Source organism: Apodemus sylvaticus, chromosome 10, assembly GCF_947179515.1.
Source record: "Apodemus sylvaticus chromosome 10, mApoSyl1.1, whole genome shotgun sequence".
Classification (NCBI taxonomy): Eukaryota; Metazoa; Chordata; class Mammalia; order Rodentia; family Muridae; genus Apodemus; species Apodemus sylvaticus.
In genome coordinates, this window is record NC_067481.1 from 84,420,271 (window position 1) to 84,438,172 (window position 17,902).

Here is a 17,902-nt window from a genome sequence, read left to right on the forward strand (position 1 = left end):
TACATTTCATTTTTATTTCCTTTTAATTAATGGATTTGTTCTTGGTCAACTCATATATGTATCCATTGAATACTCACTACTCACCTGTCCAATTCTCTGTTAACTCTCTCCCATCACTGTCTACCCAATCTACTACCTCAGTAATCTTTCTCAACTTCCTGTCTATGTCTGTTTTTTTTGTTGACTCACTGAGTTTAACCAAGGCTCCTATGTTCCCACTGGTTTTAGGGTCATTCGTCGAAGCCTGGTGGATACACAATTGAAGACAATAGTTTCCACTTCCCAGAATTCATCAAATATCCAACCATTTAACAATACAGTATAGGACCCTTTGTACAATTTTCTGCCCTCGGTATTTACCCTTTCTACTTTCTGTGTTCTATTTCCTTTCTCTCTGCCGATATACTCTTCCCAGATTACTGTCTCTTTGAGTACTCTAGGTTATACAAACAAAACTAAGAGTCAAAGCTAGGCTCCATGTCTGAGAAAGAATGTGTTGCCTGATTATCCTGTCCTAATTTTGACACTTTGTGATCATTAGTGTGGGTCATAATACATCTATACTAAACTGTCTTTAGCACAGGGAGACAAGGAAGGAAAAGGTTGAAGGAACCTCCTAAGAAGTATATTGTCTTTGATTCTTTGGTCTTTCTGTGTTTATCTGTCCTAAGTGCCCTTTTCTGGATCACTCTTCAGCATCCACTTTTCTAGGAAAGTAACTGTGTAAGGTAGTCAAGGTAAGAAGAGGTTTAAGTTCCAGTACACCAGGTAAAATCCCTTTCCATCCATGTGTTATTTTAAGATATATGGTGATGGCATTTAAATCCTCAAACAGTTTTCTCATCTTCAGTATGTATATCACCTTACAGTATATAGTGCAGATTAACTGATATGAGCTATACAGTAAGACATTACTTGACACAAAATAGAAACTCAGCAATGGCAGCCCCTGATGAGAAAAAAATAATTGTTTTGAAGAACCCACAATCCTTATTATTATATACTATGTGTTAGCTTTTATATAACATCCAGTAATTATTTTCCATGGCTGTGCTAACTACTCTCAATAAGGGCTGATAGCCCTGAGAATGGTGTGTTTATATTTTCATATAAATTTTAATCTTTGAACATATTAGGTGCTAAAGAACTTCTTATAAATGGAAATGAACAAAATAATTGGCTCCAAATCAATAGTCATTTCTAGGATACAAAACAGTGCTGCTCTTTATACTACCTTATATGTTTGAAGTGTGCAAAACAGATTGCCCTCTGAAATCTTCCGCAAGTGCAGATAAAAGAGGCAGTTGTTCAGAGTGAAAAGACTCTGCAATAGTTTTTTAGCTAGTGGAAGACTTTAAACTCTTCAAGGTACTGAGTTAATGTCTACCACTACCGGGCAGCTATCGCCTTTTAGTTCTGACAGCAATCAGCATAGAAGAAATAGGCTGCAATGTTCTGAGAAATTGCATCAGAACTTTTAGTTCTGAGCTCCAACTCCAGGCACATCAATTTACATTATGAAGGTTATCTTCAAAGCCAGAATGGTAAGGTTCAGAAGTACTGAACAATTTAAAGTAACACATTTTAGATGTTACTCTTTCTAAAATGTCTTATATTTTAAAGTTACCTTTATCTTAAAAACGAATAATTGTAGTAAGTATAGATAAATATTAACATTTTGTCTGTGGAGAACTATTCTGTTGTAGAAGAATACCTTGAACTAGTTTTTAAAAGTTACGTTCATTGGTATTTTATAAATTGCAGTAGACTTGAGAATCCCGAAAATAAGCACTTATCTGGAATCATGACTCAACTCCAAAATACCATCAACACAATCAACAGAGCCCAGGCAGGAGCTCTGAGTGCCTCTGACTTGTTTAGGAAGATGCCTCAGGGGCTTACCTGGCCTAGATAAAATTCTGCAAACCTTGAATATAGGTGCTAAATTACAATGTTGGGATAGACTGACTAGAGTCTGATGGTCTAATACCTGCTTGGAGAATAGATAAGAGATTTTCATTCTGACCTAGGAACAAGAAGGTACATGATGAGTTTCAATAATGAGGAAAAATGGAATAGAAGTAGTTCCAAGGTCAATCACAAAGTAGGGAAATGGAAGGTCTCCTGTTATGACTATAAGTTAGGGTTCTGGTCAGCCCCTGCAGTGCATTCTGGGATACCTATCTAGAACATTTAAAATGGGTGCCAACATTCTCAAGCCAATAACCCTAGGCTTCCAGCTCAGTTCTCTCGCTCCCTATTTTATACTCTGCACCTTAGAAACTTCACCTAGGCAAACGATTTTAATTTATGCATATATCTTGATAACCTCACCTGCCTTCCTTCAGTGTGGCTATGTAAGCCAACTACCAGTATGGCCTCTAATTCTGCAGTCACTTCTGTTTTTCTCCTGGCAAGCAATAGTAATGTCCACGACCCACTGCTTCCCATGACAAAATTGTAACCTAAACTAGCACCCTGTCTTGTCCAGACAACTCTTCTCTGTCACGCCAAGTGCTCTTTCATGGCCCCCTTTGTCCTCTTAGCAGATATCTCCTAAAGCACCAGACAGCGTGATTTCTTTTTCTTTCAGAGAACTGTAATTAATGTCACTCTTCTTTGAAAACACCGGACAGCAAGCTACCCTTGTCCTTCACATTTCATCTTAAGATAGCCTGAAGGGCCTATATGTTCTGGTCACGTCTAATTGGCAAGTTCCTTTTCCATCTTAAATTATCAACTCCCCAGGTCCCACCTGAGTGCTGAGCCTTCACAAAGACACATATTCTGTACCAATTCCCAAGTTTAATAACAAACCAATTGTCATGCATTCTGCAAGAGCACTCACTCTGGGAAGCTGTCTCTAAGCTTTAGATCAAGTAAAGTGTCTCCCATCTCTTCAGTCTTCTTCTTCCACACAGTAAATGGTTTGCTCATTTGTTTGTTTGTTTGCAAAAACTATATGTCCTTAATTACAATGTAAAATTAAACTAGAAGTTTAATGTAATTTAATTATAAATATTAGCACTATATTTTAATTCCCATAATGCTAGCTAGCACTCAAAAAAGGAATGTACCAAGACAAGATTGTAAGTTCTATGCCAGGCTACTCTACACAATGAGATTCAATCCTCAAGAATAACAAAAAGTGTAGAGGATTTTTAATCCAGCAAGATGTTTGCTGTGGCGAGAGATCACATCCAAAGACTATCTAGGTATGTGTGATCCAGCTAATATGCCGACATGCCTTTAATCCTGGGAGATAGAGGCCAGCAAATCTCTGAGTTTAAGACCAGCCTGGTATAGAATATATTTCAGGTAAAGAAAATATTAGGTCCAGGCAAGGTGGTACATGCCTTTAGTCCCAGAACTCAGAAGACAGGGGCATGCATATCTTGAGTTCAGTCTGTCAGTTGAGTTCAAATCAGTCAGTTAGATTTTAAAATCTGGTAGTCAGTATGGTTGAATGAAGGCCATGTAAGTGATTTCAGTTCAGTCAGTTGAGTGGGTTGAGTACAGAGGAGTTGTGTTAGGGAAATTCAGTGCAAGTCAGCAGAGGCAGTTGAAGACAGAGACAAAGAAGGATCTAGATGACTAGAACAAATTGCCAGAGTTTGTTTAGACCAAGCAGAGCAATTTCAGGAGAAGCTTAGAGAAGCCAGGTTGAGTTAGTCAGTTTGGACAGAAGCTTGACCCAGAATAGCTGAATTGAACCAGCCAGCCAGAATTCCTAAAGAACTAGAAATCTGGAGCTTATTCATCAGTAAGCCTCAGAGATGACCTTCTACTGACTGCTTAGCAGACTGTCTCATACCTGTCAGCAATATATAATGTGGATTTCTTTTTGAAAACTCACTAGTTAGGGCAGCAGCACCAGCAGTAGCAGCTGGTCCAGAGGAAGGGCTATCAGCAGTGGAACCAAGGTGAAAGGGTCCAGGCAGGCCTTGTGCCCACTACCACTGACCTTCGCTGGCCAGCCGGGCTGCAAGCAGTGGCAGATTTACAGCGCCTTTCACCCCACAGAAGCTACATCAGAACTCTGCCCCCCACCAGTCAGTTACAAGAGTCTCTCTGCCATCTTGGATCTTGGGCGCCAGAGAAATCAGACCGACTGAGGTACGCAAATATACCCCAAGGCCAACATCGCGGGGGTCTAAGCCTGACAGGTGTTGGCCTGCACCCAGGCCCAGGGCTGTACAGGGGGCCATCGGTGTGCAAACCTGGCCAGGAGGTTGTTTGCCCTGCCCAGCGCTTGAGCCGCCATTTTGACTACAGGACACCAGAGAGTTCTAGCAGGCAAAGTCAGCTAAGAGTCATAGCCCCAGGCTAACATATCGGGGTCTAAGCCAGACAGGCCTTAGACCGACCCCAGGCCCTGGGCTGCTCGGTGGACCATCTGTGTGCCAACATGGCCAGGAGGTTGTTAACCTAGCAGACTCTCCCAGCACTTTCAGGGAGCAGATACGCATTCCTCCATCCTGTCCACTTGACAGAACCAATTAATAGTCATAGCCCGAGGGGAACTTTTCTCAGGCCTTAGCCTGTCAGGCTTTTGCCTAGACTCAGGACCTCAGCAGCTAGGCTAGCCTTGTATGCACCAACCCGGTTGGGAGATCAGCTGCCCAGCACAGTGACCAGAACTGGGAAAAGGTCTTGCAGCATACACCATCAGCACTCACTGAAGGCACGGCCTGGGTCACACAGACAATCTGGAGCAAGGCACACTAGGGCTCCAAGGGCACCCAATAGGAGGACAGCACATCAGCAATCTGCAACAGGGGAAACCCAGCCATCCAGTGTTGCAGAAATAGCCCTACAGCCTCACAGGAGGCACAAAAAACAGCCAGAAACAAGACCAACTAACACCAGAAATAACAAGATGGCAAAGGGCAAACACAAGTATACTACTAACATAAATCTAGGCAATATGGCAGCGTCTGAACCAAACTCTCCAACATCAGCAAGTCCTGGTTACACAAGCACACCAGAAAAACAAGATTTGGATTTAAAATCACTGGTCATGATGCTGCTAGAAGAACACAAAAAGGACATAAATAAATCTCTTAAAGAAAAGGTACTAGCTCGGGCAATTCGACAACATAAGGAGGTCAAAGGGATACAAATTGGAAAGGAAGAAGTCAAACTATCATTATTTGCAGATGACATGATAGTCTACCTAAGTGACCCAATAAACTCCACTAGAGAACTCCTACAGCTGATAAACAACTTCAGCAAAGTGGCAGGTTATAAAATAAACTCAAGCAAATCAGTGGCCTTCCTATTCTCAAAGGATAAGCAGGCTGAGAAAGAAATTAGGGAAATGACCCCCTTCACAATAGCCACAAACAGTATAAAGTATCTTGGGGTGACTCTTACCAAACATGTGAAAGATCTTTACGACAAGAACTTCAAGACTCTGAAGAAGGAAATGGAAGAAGACCTCAAAAAATGGGAAAACCTCCCATGCTCATGGATCAGCAGAATCAATATAGTTAAAATGGCCATTTTGCCAAAAGCACTATACAGATTCAATGCAATACCCATCAAAATCCCAACTCAATTCTTCACAGAGTTAGAAAAAGCAATTAACAAATTCATCTGGAATAACAAGAAACCCAGGATAGCTAAAACTATTCTCAGCAACAAAAGAAATTCTGGGGGAATCAGTAACCCTGACCTCAAGCAATACTACAGAGCAATAGTGTTAAAAACTGCATGGTATTGGTACAGTGACAGGCAGGCAGATCAATGGAACAGGACTGAAGATCCAGAAATGAACCCACACACCTATGGCCACTTGATCCTCGACAAAGGGGCTGAAAACATCCAATGGAAAAAAGATAGCCTTTTCAACAAATGGTGCTGGTTCAACTGGAGGTCAGCATGCAGAAGAATGCGAATTGATCCATCTTTATCGCCTTGAACTAAGCTCAAATCCAAATGGATCAAGGACCTCCACATAAAGCCAGACACTCTGAAGCTAATAGAAAAGAAACTGGGAAAGACCCTTGAGGACATTGGTACAGGGAGAAAATTTCTGAAGAGAACACCAATAGCGTATGCTCTAAGATCAAGAATTGACAAATGGGACCTCATAAAATTACAAAGTATCTGTACGGCAAAGGACACCATCAAAAGGACAAATCGGCAACCAACAAATTGGGAAAAGATCTTCACCAATCCTACATCAGATAGAGGGCTAATATCCAATATATATAAAGAACTTAAGAAGTTAGACTCCAGAAAACCAAACAACCCTATTAAAAAATGGGGTACAGAGTTAAACAGGGAATTCTCACCTGAAGAACTTCGAATGGCGGAGAAGCATCTTAAAAAATGCTCAACTTCATTAGTCATTAGGGAAATGCAAATCAAAACAACCCTGAGATTTCACCTTACACCAGTCAGAATGGCTAAGATTAAAAATTCAGGAGACAGCAGGTGTTGGAGAGGATGTGGAGAAAGAGGAACACTCCTCCACTGCTGGTGGGGTTGCAAATTGGTACAACCACTCTGGAAATCCGTCTGGCGGTTCCTCCGAAAACTGGGCACCTCACTTCCAGAAGATCCTGCTATACCACTCCTGGGCATATACCCAGAGGATTCCCCACCATGTAATAAGGATACATGCTCTACTGTGTTCATAGCAGCCCTATTTATAATTGCCAGATGCTGGAAAGAACCCAGGTATCCCTCAACAGAAGAGTGGATGCAAAAAATGTGGTATATCTACACAATGGAGTACTATTCAGCCATTAGAAACAATGAATTCATGAAATTCTTAGGCAAATGGATGGAGCTAGAAAACATCATACTAAGTGAGGTAACCCAGACTCCAAAGGTGACTCATGGTATGCACTCACTAATAAGTGGATATTAACCTAGAAAACTGGAATACCCCAAACATAATCCATACATCAAATGAGGTACAAGAAGAAAGGAGGAGTGGCCCCTTGTTCTAGAAAGACTCAGTGAAGAAGTATAGGGCAAAACCAGAACGGGGAAGTGGGAAGGGGTGGGTGGGAGGACAGGGGGAGAAAAGGGGGCTTATGGGACTTTCGGGGAGTGGGGGGCTAGAAAAGGGGAAATCATTTGAAATGTAAATAAAAAATATATCGAATAAAAAAAAAAGAAAAAAAAGAAAAAAAAAAGAAATGCAGGAGAACATGAATGAGCTAGAAACCTATATAATGGAAACACAAAAATCACTTGAAAAATTTCAGGAGACTAAGGCTCAAGAGATAGAGGCCAATAAAAAAGAAATACACACACACACACACACACACACACACACAAAACTTAAAGAAATGCAGGAGAAAGTGAGTCAAACAGCAGAAGTCATGAAAGAGGAAACACAAAAGTCTCTTAAAGAATTACAGGAAAACACAAACAAGCAAGTGAAGGAGCTAAACAAAAACATCCAGGATCAAAAATCAGAAGTAGAAACAACTAAGAAATCACAACGGGAGACAACTTTGGAGACAGAAAACCTTGAGAAGAAATCAGGGGCCATAGATGCAAATTTCAACAACAGAATACAAGAGATGGAAGAAAGAATCTCAGATGCCGAAGATACCATAGAAATCATTGACTCAACAGTCAAAGAAAATGCAAAATGCAAAAGGCTTGTATCCCAGAACATCCAGGAAATCCAGGACACAATGAGAAGACTAAACCTAAGGATTATAGGTATAGATGAGAGTGAAGATTTACAGCTGAAAGGGCCAGCAAATATCTTCAACAAATTATGGAAGAAAACTTTCCCAACTAAAAGAGAGAGATGCCCATGAATATACAAGAAGCCTACATAATTCCAAACAGACTTGACCTGAGCAGAAATATCCCTCGTCATATAATAATCAAAACCCCAAATGTACAAAACAAAGAAAGAATATTAAAGGCAGCAAGAGAAAAAGGCCAAGTAACATATAAAGGAAGACCTATCAGAATCACACCAGACTTCTCACCAGAGACCATGAAAGCTAGAAGATCCTGGGCAGATCTCATGCAGACTCTAAGAGAAAACAAATGTCAGCCAAAACTACTATACCCAGCAAAACTCTCAATCACAATAGATGAAGAAACCAAGATATTTCATGACAAAACCAAATTTACAAAATATCTTTCTACAAACCCAGCTCTACAAAGAATAATAAGAGGAAAACTCCAATAGAAGGAGGGAAATGAGACCCTGGAAAAAGCAAGATAGTAACCTACTTTCATCAAACCCAAAAGAAAATAACCACTCAAATATAAAAATAACATCAAAAATGACAGGAAGTAATAATCACTATTTCTTAATATCGCTTAACATCAATGGACTCAACTCCCCCAATAAAAAGACATAGACTAACAGACTGAATAAGGAAACAGGACCTTACATTTTGCTGCATACAAGAAATACACCTCAATGTCAAAGACAAAAACTACTTTAGAGTAAAAGGCTGGAAGACAATTTTACAAGTCAATGGTCTCAGGAAACGAGCCAGTGTAGCCATTTTAATATCAGATAAAATTTACTTTCAACCTAAAGCCATCAAAAGAGATACAGAAGGACACTTCTTGCTGGTGAAAGGAAAAATCCACCAAGAAGAACTTTTAATTCTGAACAAGTATGCACCAAATGCAGGGGCACCCTCATTCGTAAAAGAAACTTTACTAAAGCTCAAAGCACACATTGCACCTAACACAATAATTGTGGGCGACTTCAACACTCCACTCTCCTCAGTGGACTGATCAGGAAAACAGAAACTAAACAGGGACACAGTAAAATTAATTGAAGCTTTGGACGAATTGGATTTGACAGGTATTTATAGAACATTTCATCCTAAAAGAAAAGAATATACCTTTTTCTCAGCACCTCATGGTACCTTCTCCAAAATCGACCATATAATTGGGCACAAGACAGACCTCAACAAATAAAAAAAGATCAAACTAATCCCATGCCTCCTATCAGATCACTATGGAGTAAGAGTGGTCTTCAATGGCAACAAAAAGACCAAAAAGCCCACAAATACATGGAGGCTGAACAATACTCAATGACACCTTAGCCAAAGAAGAAATAAACAAAGAAATCAGAGACTTTTTATAATTTAATGAAAATGAAGGCACAACATACCCAAATCTTTGGGACACAATGAAAGCAGTGCTAAGAGGAAAACTCATAGCCCTGAGTACCTACAAAAAGAAAATGGAGAGTGCATACACTAGCAGCTTAACTACACACCTGAAAGCCCTGGAACAAAAAGAAGCCAATTCACCCAGGAGGAGTAGAAGACAGGAAATCACCAAACTCATGGCTGAAATCAGTCAAGTGGAAACAAAGAGAACCATACAAAGAATCAATGAATCCAGGAGCTGTTTTTTTGAGAAAATCAACAGGATAGATAAACCCTTAGCCAGACTGACCAAAGGGCAGAAAGAATCCAAATTAACAAAATTAGAAATGAAAAGAGGGTTACAACAACAGAAACTGAGGAAATTCAAAAAATCATCAGATCCTACTACAAAAGCCTATGCTCAACACAACTGAAGAATCTGGAGGAAATGGACAATTTCCTAGACAGATACCAAATACCAAAATCAAATCAGGGCCAAATAGATCATCTAAACAGTCCCATAACCCCTAAAGAAATAGAAGTGGTCATAGAAAGCCTTCCAACCAAAAAAAGCACAGGACCAGATGGCTTCAGTGCAGAATTCTATCAGACCTTCAAGGAAGACCTAACACCAATACTCTTCTAACTATTCCACAAAATAGAAACAGGAGGAACACTGCCCAATTCCTTCTATGAAGCCACAATTACGCTGATACCAAAACCACACAAAGATCCAACAAAGAAAGAGAACTTCAGACCAATTTCCCTTATGAACATCAATGCAAAAATACGCAATAAAATTCTTGCCAACTGAATCCAAGAACACATAAAAACGATCATCCACCATGATCAAGTAGGCTTTATTCCAGGGATGCAGGGTTGGTTCAATATAAGGAAATCCATCCATGCAATCCACTACATAAACAAACTCAAAGAAAAAAAAACCACATGGTCATTTCATTGGATGCTGAAAAAGGATGACAAAATTCAGCATCCTTTCATGCTTAAAGTCTTGGAAAGAACAGAAATTCAAGGCCCATACCTAAAGATAGTAAAAGCAATCTACAGCAAACTGGTAGCCAGCATCAAACTAAATGGAGAGAAACTTGAAGCAATCCCATTAAAATCAGGGACTAGACAGTGCTGCCCCCTTTCTTCTTATCTTTTCAATATTGTACTAGCTAGGGCAATTAGACAACATAAGGAGGTCAAAGGGATACAAATTGGAAAGGAAGAAGTCAAACTATCATTATTTGCAGATGATATGATAATCTACCTAAGTGACCCAAAAACTCCACTAGAGAACTCTTACAGCTGATAAACAACTTCAGCAAAGTGGCTGGTTATAAAATCAATCCAAGTAAATCAGTAGCCTCCCTATACTCAAAGGATAAGCAAGCTAAGAAAGAAATTAGGGAAATGACCCCCTTCACAGTAGCCACAAAAAGTATAAAGTACCTTGAGGTGACTCTTACCAAACATGTGAAAGATCTGTATGACAAGAACTTCAAGAAGCTGAAGAAGGAAATGGAAGTAGACCTCAAAAAAAAACCTCCCATGCTCATGGATCGGCAGGATTAATATAGTTAAAATGGCCATTTTGCCAAAAGCAATATACAAATTCAATGCAATATCCATCAAATTCCCAACTCAATTCTTCATAGAGTTAGAAAGAGTAATTCTCAAATTCATCTGGAATAACAAAAAAAAAAAAAAACAGGATAGCTAAAACTATTCTCAACAACAAAAGAAATTGTGGGGGAATCAGTATCCCTGACCTCAAGCAATACTACCGAGCAATAGTGTTAAAAACTGCATGGTATTGATACAGTGACAGGCAGGCGGATCAATGGAACAGGATTGAAGATCCAGAAGTGAACCCACACACCTATGGCCACTTTCACGTTGACAAAGGAGCTGAAAACATCCAATGGAAAAAAGATAGCCTTTTCAACAAATGGTGCTGGTTCAACTGGAGGTCAGCATGTAGAAGAATGCGATTTGATCCATCCTTGTCTCCTTGTACTAAGCTCAACTCCAAATGGATCAAGGACCTTCACATAAAGCCAGACACTCTGAAGCTAATAGAAAAGAAACTGGGGAAGACCCTTGAAGACATCGGTACAGGGGGAAAGTTCTTGAACAGAACACCAATAGCATATGCTCTGAGATCAAGAACTGACAAACGGGACCTCATGAAATTACAAAGTTTCTGTAAAGCAAAGGACACCATCAAAAGGGCAAATCGGCAACCAACAAATTGGGAAAATATCTTCACCAATCCTACATCAGATAGAAGGCTAATATCCAATATATACCAAGAACTCAAGAAGTTAGACCCCAGAAAACCAAATAACCCTATTAAAAAATGGGGTACAGAGTTAAACAAAGAATTCTCACCTGAAGAACTTCGGGTGGCGGAGAAACATCTTAGAAAATGCTCAACTTCATTAGTCATCAGGGAAATGCAAATCAAAACAACCCTGAGATTTCACCTTACACCAGTCAGAATGGTTAAGATTTAAAACTCAGGAGACAGCAGGTGTTGGCAAGGATATGGAGAAAGAGGAACACTCCTCCACTGCTGGTGGTGTTGTAAATTGGTACAACCACTCTGGAAATCAGTCTGGCGGTTCCTCAGAATACTGGGCAGGTCACTTCCGAAAGATCCTGCTATACCACTCCTGGGCATATAGCCAGAGGATTCCCCAGCATGTAATAAGGATATATGCTCCACTATGTTCGTAGCAGCCCTATTTATAATAGCCATAAACTGGAAAGAACCCAGGTATTCCTCAACAGAAGAATGGATGCAAAAAATGTGGTATATATACACAATGGAGTACTATTCAGCCATTAGAAACAATGAATTCATGAAATTCTTAGGCAAATGGATGGAGCTGGAGAACATTATACTAAGTGAGGTAACCCAGTCTCAAAAGATCAATCATGGTCTGCACTCACTAATAAGTGGATATTAGCCTGTAAAACTGGAATACCCAAAACATAATCCACACATCAAATGAGGTACAAGAAGAACGGAGGAGTGGCCCCTGGTTCTGGAAAGACTCAGTGTAGCAGTATAAGGCAAAACCATAACAGGGAAGTGGGAAGGGGTGGGTGGGAGAATGGGGTGGTAGGGAAGGGGGCTTATGTGACTTTTGGGAAGTGGGAGACCAGAAAAGGGGAAATCATTTGAAATGTAAATAAAAAATATATCGAATTAAAAAAAAGAAGGAAAAAAGAAAACTGACTAGTTAATAAGCCAAGTTCATTAAAAATCAATAGTATCAACTGTAAACAGCAACTTTCAAGTCAGGGACCTCCACACAACCATAATATTCAACCTAGGTGTATTATTATTTATTATGTCACTGAACAATACCTGTTAATAACTACTTTTCTAAAGTACTGAGATTTGTTTTGTAGGGTGGTCAGTAACTCAGAAAAATACCAGTAAAAGTGATCATGGAAAATGTGCATGTACAGTGCCTCCACAGATACCAATAGTCCATATGTATGCCTTACAACTTTGAGATTATGCTGTAGGATTTCATCAGATAAATATGGAGTACTAGAGTCAAATTAAATAGATACTATGAGGAAAAAAATCATTTTTATATACTCATTGTGACATTTCTTAAAATCTAAAGAAAAGGATTTTAAAGTTTTACCTAGATACAGGGGTTTTCTTAAGTAAAAAAAAAAAAAAAAAATCGTAGTCTCTAGCTTTGGTCTCCCATATCCTGTGCTCAACATCCTCAAAGCTTGAATGCCTTCAACAGTCCTTCAAAGCACTATCCATTGCTGATCTATTAAGGATATGCCATGATGCACAATCAAATGCAGTAATGCATTTTCTCATTTGATTATTAATTTTGGAGAAAACCCACAGGAGGTTATGAGGAAACACTGTGCAGCAAAGAAAGTTTTCATGTTTCAAAACTAGTTGATCTCAAAGACTGCAAATGAACTTGGATCCTTTACTAGTCAGCTCTCCAAACATGCTACATTTTGGGTATGTTCACACTGCATGCTACATGCTATGCACATTGAAAATCACATCAGCAACAGGTAAAGATATGACCCCTCATACATCCAAATGTATTATATGAGCTTATATGTAAACACACTCCAAAGGAAAAAGAGTATATACTTAAATAGAAATTAATAAACAATGGTTTCATCCTCCTCCAAGGCACATACCACTTTACATGTTACCACAAAGCTACTTGAGTATTTTACATTTGTTCAAATCCACCCTGTTAGGTTGCTGTCTTTAGTGTTCCCATATACATGCACCAAGGACATTTGCTTCATCTATTAGCCCAATATACAGAGTGGCCTTGGGCATATACCCAGAGGATTCCCCAGCATGCAATAAGGACACATGCACCATTATGTTACTAGCAGCCCTATTTATAATAGCCAGAAGCTGGAAAGAACCCAGATGTCCCTCAACAGAGGAATGGATACAGAAAATGTGGTATATATATACACAATGGAGTACTATTCAGCAATTAAAAACAATTAATTCATGAATTTTCTAGGCAAATGGTTGGAACTGGAAAATATCATCCTAAGCGAGGTAACACAATCACAAAAGAATACACATGGAATGTAATCATTGATAAGTGGATATTAATTAGCCCTGAAACTCTGAATACTGAAGATACAATTAGCATATCAAATGATCCCATGAAGAAGGAAGAAGAGAACCCTAATCCTGGAAAGGCTTGAACCAGCATTGTAGGGGAGTACCAGGACAGAGAAAAGGGAGGGGGGAAAGATAGAAGAATGGATGGAGAAAAGAGGACTTATGGGACATATGGGGGGGGGGGGCTGGGAACGGGGAAAGCTTTTGGATTGTAAACAAAGAATATAGAAAATAATATATATATATATATATATAAAGTCTTCAAAGTGGGGGCTGAAGAGATGGCCCAGTGTATAGGACCCCTTGCTGCTCTTACACGGGTTTCAATCCCCAGCACCCAAACTGGTGAGTGAGCTGCCACCTGTAGTAACTCCAGTTCTAGGCAATTTGATATCCAATTCTAGCCTCTGAGGCACATGCATGTACATGCCACACATACAGACAAGCAAGAACACACACATAATAAAAATGAACAATTTGTTTAAATCTTTGAAGTTGTGTTTTGATGTATGTGTTTGTGTGTGTGTGTGCACCCATGCGCGTGTGTTTGATTTTCCATATTCTTGTGCCCAAATTTCTACTCAGTAAATGCAAAAGGAAAGGAGCATATGCTGATGAGAAGGGTTTTTTCTTCTATTATATGAATATACATACATTGCAGGTATATATAAATAAAATATATTTATATAAGCAAATATGACATACCATAAAAAGAAGTGCACTCTGTGAGAAGACAATTCTTTTCCAAATGGAATGCTGCAAGATGGATTTTTAAAATAGGATCATTATGCAGTCACTGGGTTACTGAGAGGTGACCTTCGCCCCCAACTACATTAGTCAGCAATTCAATTTGCTCACTATCTCTATGAAGTGATAATAGCTGCAAATTGCCCTGACATATGCTAACATCTTTTTAAAAGCAACAGTTACACAACATGCTTTCTCTCAATTTGAATAAAAATTATTCTCTGCCGGTTTTTTGCCCCATTTTCAAAATCACCATTGGAATTAAATGTTTAAAAGTGCTATGCACAGGAGTATGCAGGAGTCAGCCTTGTTTACATATGCAAAAGTGACTCTTACCAATGCACAATTTTAACTTCCCTCTATGCTGTTGTTTGTGAAATAATCAGAGATGATGTCTTAGTTGTTCACATTTACATTGCAGAACCCTTGAAATCTTACACTTCATCTGCAGCAGCATTGTATTTTTCAAAGACCATCTGCACTTTCTGAAAGCATCAGACCTTTGTGAATATGGTACAGATTGGGTGACACTAAGCCCAGCTCCAACTCAGAAAAGTGGCAGCCCCAGGAAACTCTTCTGAATACTCTCAGTAATTATCCTGAATTCCTGTTTGTTTACTCCTACACTTCATCATTGTAGATTCAGAAGTATGTGCCTGCCTCAAAAGCCCCCTTAAATTTCTCCTGTTATCCACGTTCCACACCTGTGACTCCAAAGCCATCTCCCCTGAGCACACAATTCAAACTGAGTGAACTTTCCTTTAGATACCTCGTCATTCTTTATGGTTTAGATATAAAATGTCTGTGGTGGTTTGAGTATGCTTGGCCCATAAGAAGTGGTGACATTACAAGCTGTGGCCTTGCTGGAGAAAAATCTATCACTGTGGGGGTTGGCTTTGAAGGTCTCCTCATACGCTCAAGCTCTACCAGTTATGGAAGAGAGCTTCCTCCTAGCTGCCTGAGGATGCCAGTCTCTCCTGGTTGCCTTCAAATCACAATGCAGAACTCTCAGCTCCTTTTCCAGCACCATGTCTGCCTGGATGCTGCTGTGCTGCCTGCCATGATGATAATGGACTGAAAGTCTGAAACTGTAAGCCAGTCCCAATGAAATGTTTGCCTTTATAAGAGTTTCCCTGGTCATTGTGTTTCTTCACAGCACTGGAAACCCAAACTAAGAAAGTGTCCCCTGGGCTGGTTAGTTTTTTTGCTTGTTGGTTTGTTTTTGAAACCTTAACACTAGTAAGGGACATCTAGAAAGAAAAAAAAAAAACCTTATTTGAGAAAATGGCTTCATCAGACTGGCCAATAGACAAAGTCTGTGTAACATTTTCTTGATTAGTGAATAATGTAGGAGAACCCAGACCATTATGGGAAAATTTTCTTTATCCAGGTTATCCTGGGTTATGTAAAAAGGCAAGTTGAATGAGACATAAGGGACAACACAGGACAAATCAGTAAGCTGTATTCCTAAAACTTTTTCTTCCAACAACATATCCAAATTTAGAAAAACTTCTGGTTAAACTTTTTAAAAATCAATTCTGAATCTGAACTAGCTAGATGCATCAGTAAATTAGCACATAGACTAGCAAGTTTAGTAGTTTAAATCTGATCTCTAGGACCCTATCTTAGTTTGGGTTTTATTGATGTGAAGAAACACCATGACCAAAGCAACTCTTATAACAGACAAGATTTAATTGGGGCTGGCTTATAGGTTCAGAGGTTCAGTCCATTATCATCACAGAAGGACCATACGAGCATCCAGGCAAACATGGAATAGGAGAAAGAGTTGAGATCCAACTTGATCCAACTGCAGCCAGGAGAGACTGTCTTCCAAGCCACTAGGAGGAGGGTCTCAGAGCCCACCCCCACAGTGATACAACTCCTCCAAAAAGGCCACACTTACTCCAACAAGGTCATACATCCTAATACTGCCACTCCCAGAGCTAAGCATATTTGAACTACCACATCCTACTCCCTGACCCCCATAGGCTTACTCAAACACATGAGTTTATGGGGCCATACCTAGCCATGACATAGTGCAAAATACATTTAGTCCAATTTCTAAACTCCCCATAGTCTGTAACAGTCTCAACAACATTAAAAGTCCAGTGTTCAAAGTCTCTTCTGAGATTCATGCAATCTTTTCATTGCAATCACCTATACAACAAAATACAGTTCACATACATCAAACATCACAGGATATACATTAACATTCCAAAATGTCACAGTGAGGAATGGACCAAAACAAAACCAAAATACACCTGAGCAAACTCCATATTTGGCACCTACATATCTGACTTCAAAGCACTCTTCAGATCTACACTCCATTCATCTTTGTAGACTGCAACAACTTCTTACTCTTGTGCTGGTTCCACTCCCTGTTAGCAGCTTTCCTAGGTAGTTATCCCATGGTCTTGACATCTCTAACATCTTGGTGTATCCATGGCAACTTCAATTTTATAGCTTCTTATTCCAATGTCTGGGATCCACTCATGATTTTCTGCTCCCCCAAGGAATTTAGTCACTTCTACATCTCTAACCTCCCTAGAACTCTACTCCACTGCCACTGCTATTTGTGGTAATAATCTTACAGTACTGGCATCTCCAATTCACTGGAGTCTTCCACTGCAACTAGGCTTCACCAATAGCCTCTCATAGGCTCCCTTCAAGGTGCAAAGATATAACTTCTTTTCATGACCCTTAGTCCTGTGCCATGATCACAACAATACTTAGTCCCTGATACCACCTTCTGTCTTAGTTTGGGTTTATTGCTGTGAAGAGGTACAATGACCAATGCAAGTCTTATAATGGACAACATTTCATTGGACCTGGCTTACAGGTTCTGGGGTTCAGTGCATTATCATTCAAAGTGTGATCATGGCAATATTCAGAAAGCCATGGCATGAGAAAATGATTTGAGAGTTCTACATTTTGATCCAACTGCAGCCAGGAGAAACTATCTCTCAGGCAGCTAGGAGGAGGGTCTCAAAGGCCACACTAAGTGACACAGTTCCTCCAACAAGGCTACACCACCTACTCTAACAAAACCTCCTAATAGTAATACTCCCTGGGCCAAGCATATTCAAATCACCACAGAACCATACTGTGGAAAGGGAGGAGTAACTCCTACCCAATGTCATCTGAGTTATACTTACATGCTGTCACAACTACACATGCACACAGACACACACATATAAACACAAAAGAGAAAAAGATAGAGAGACAAACAGGCAGACAGATACCAGAGCTAGAGAGAAGAAATATAATCTAATACTTAAAAATAATAAAATATATTTTCAAGCAATTTTATTTTCACTACTCCCTCAAAACAGGCTCTATAAAAACAAGAATGTTTAAGCTAACACATTACTGTATAGTTGTTAAAGGTTCCTATATGGAG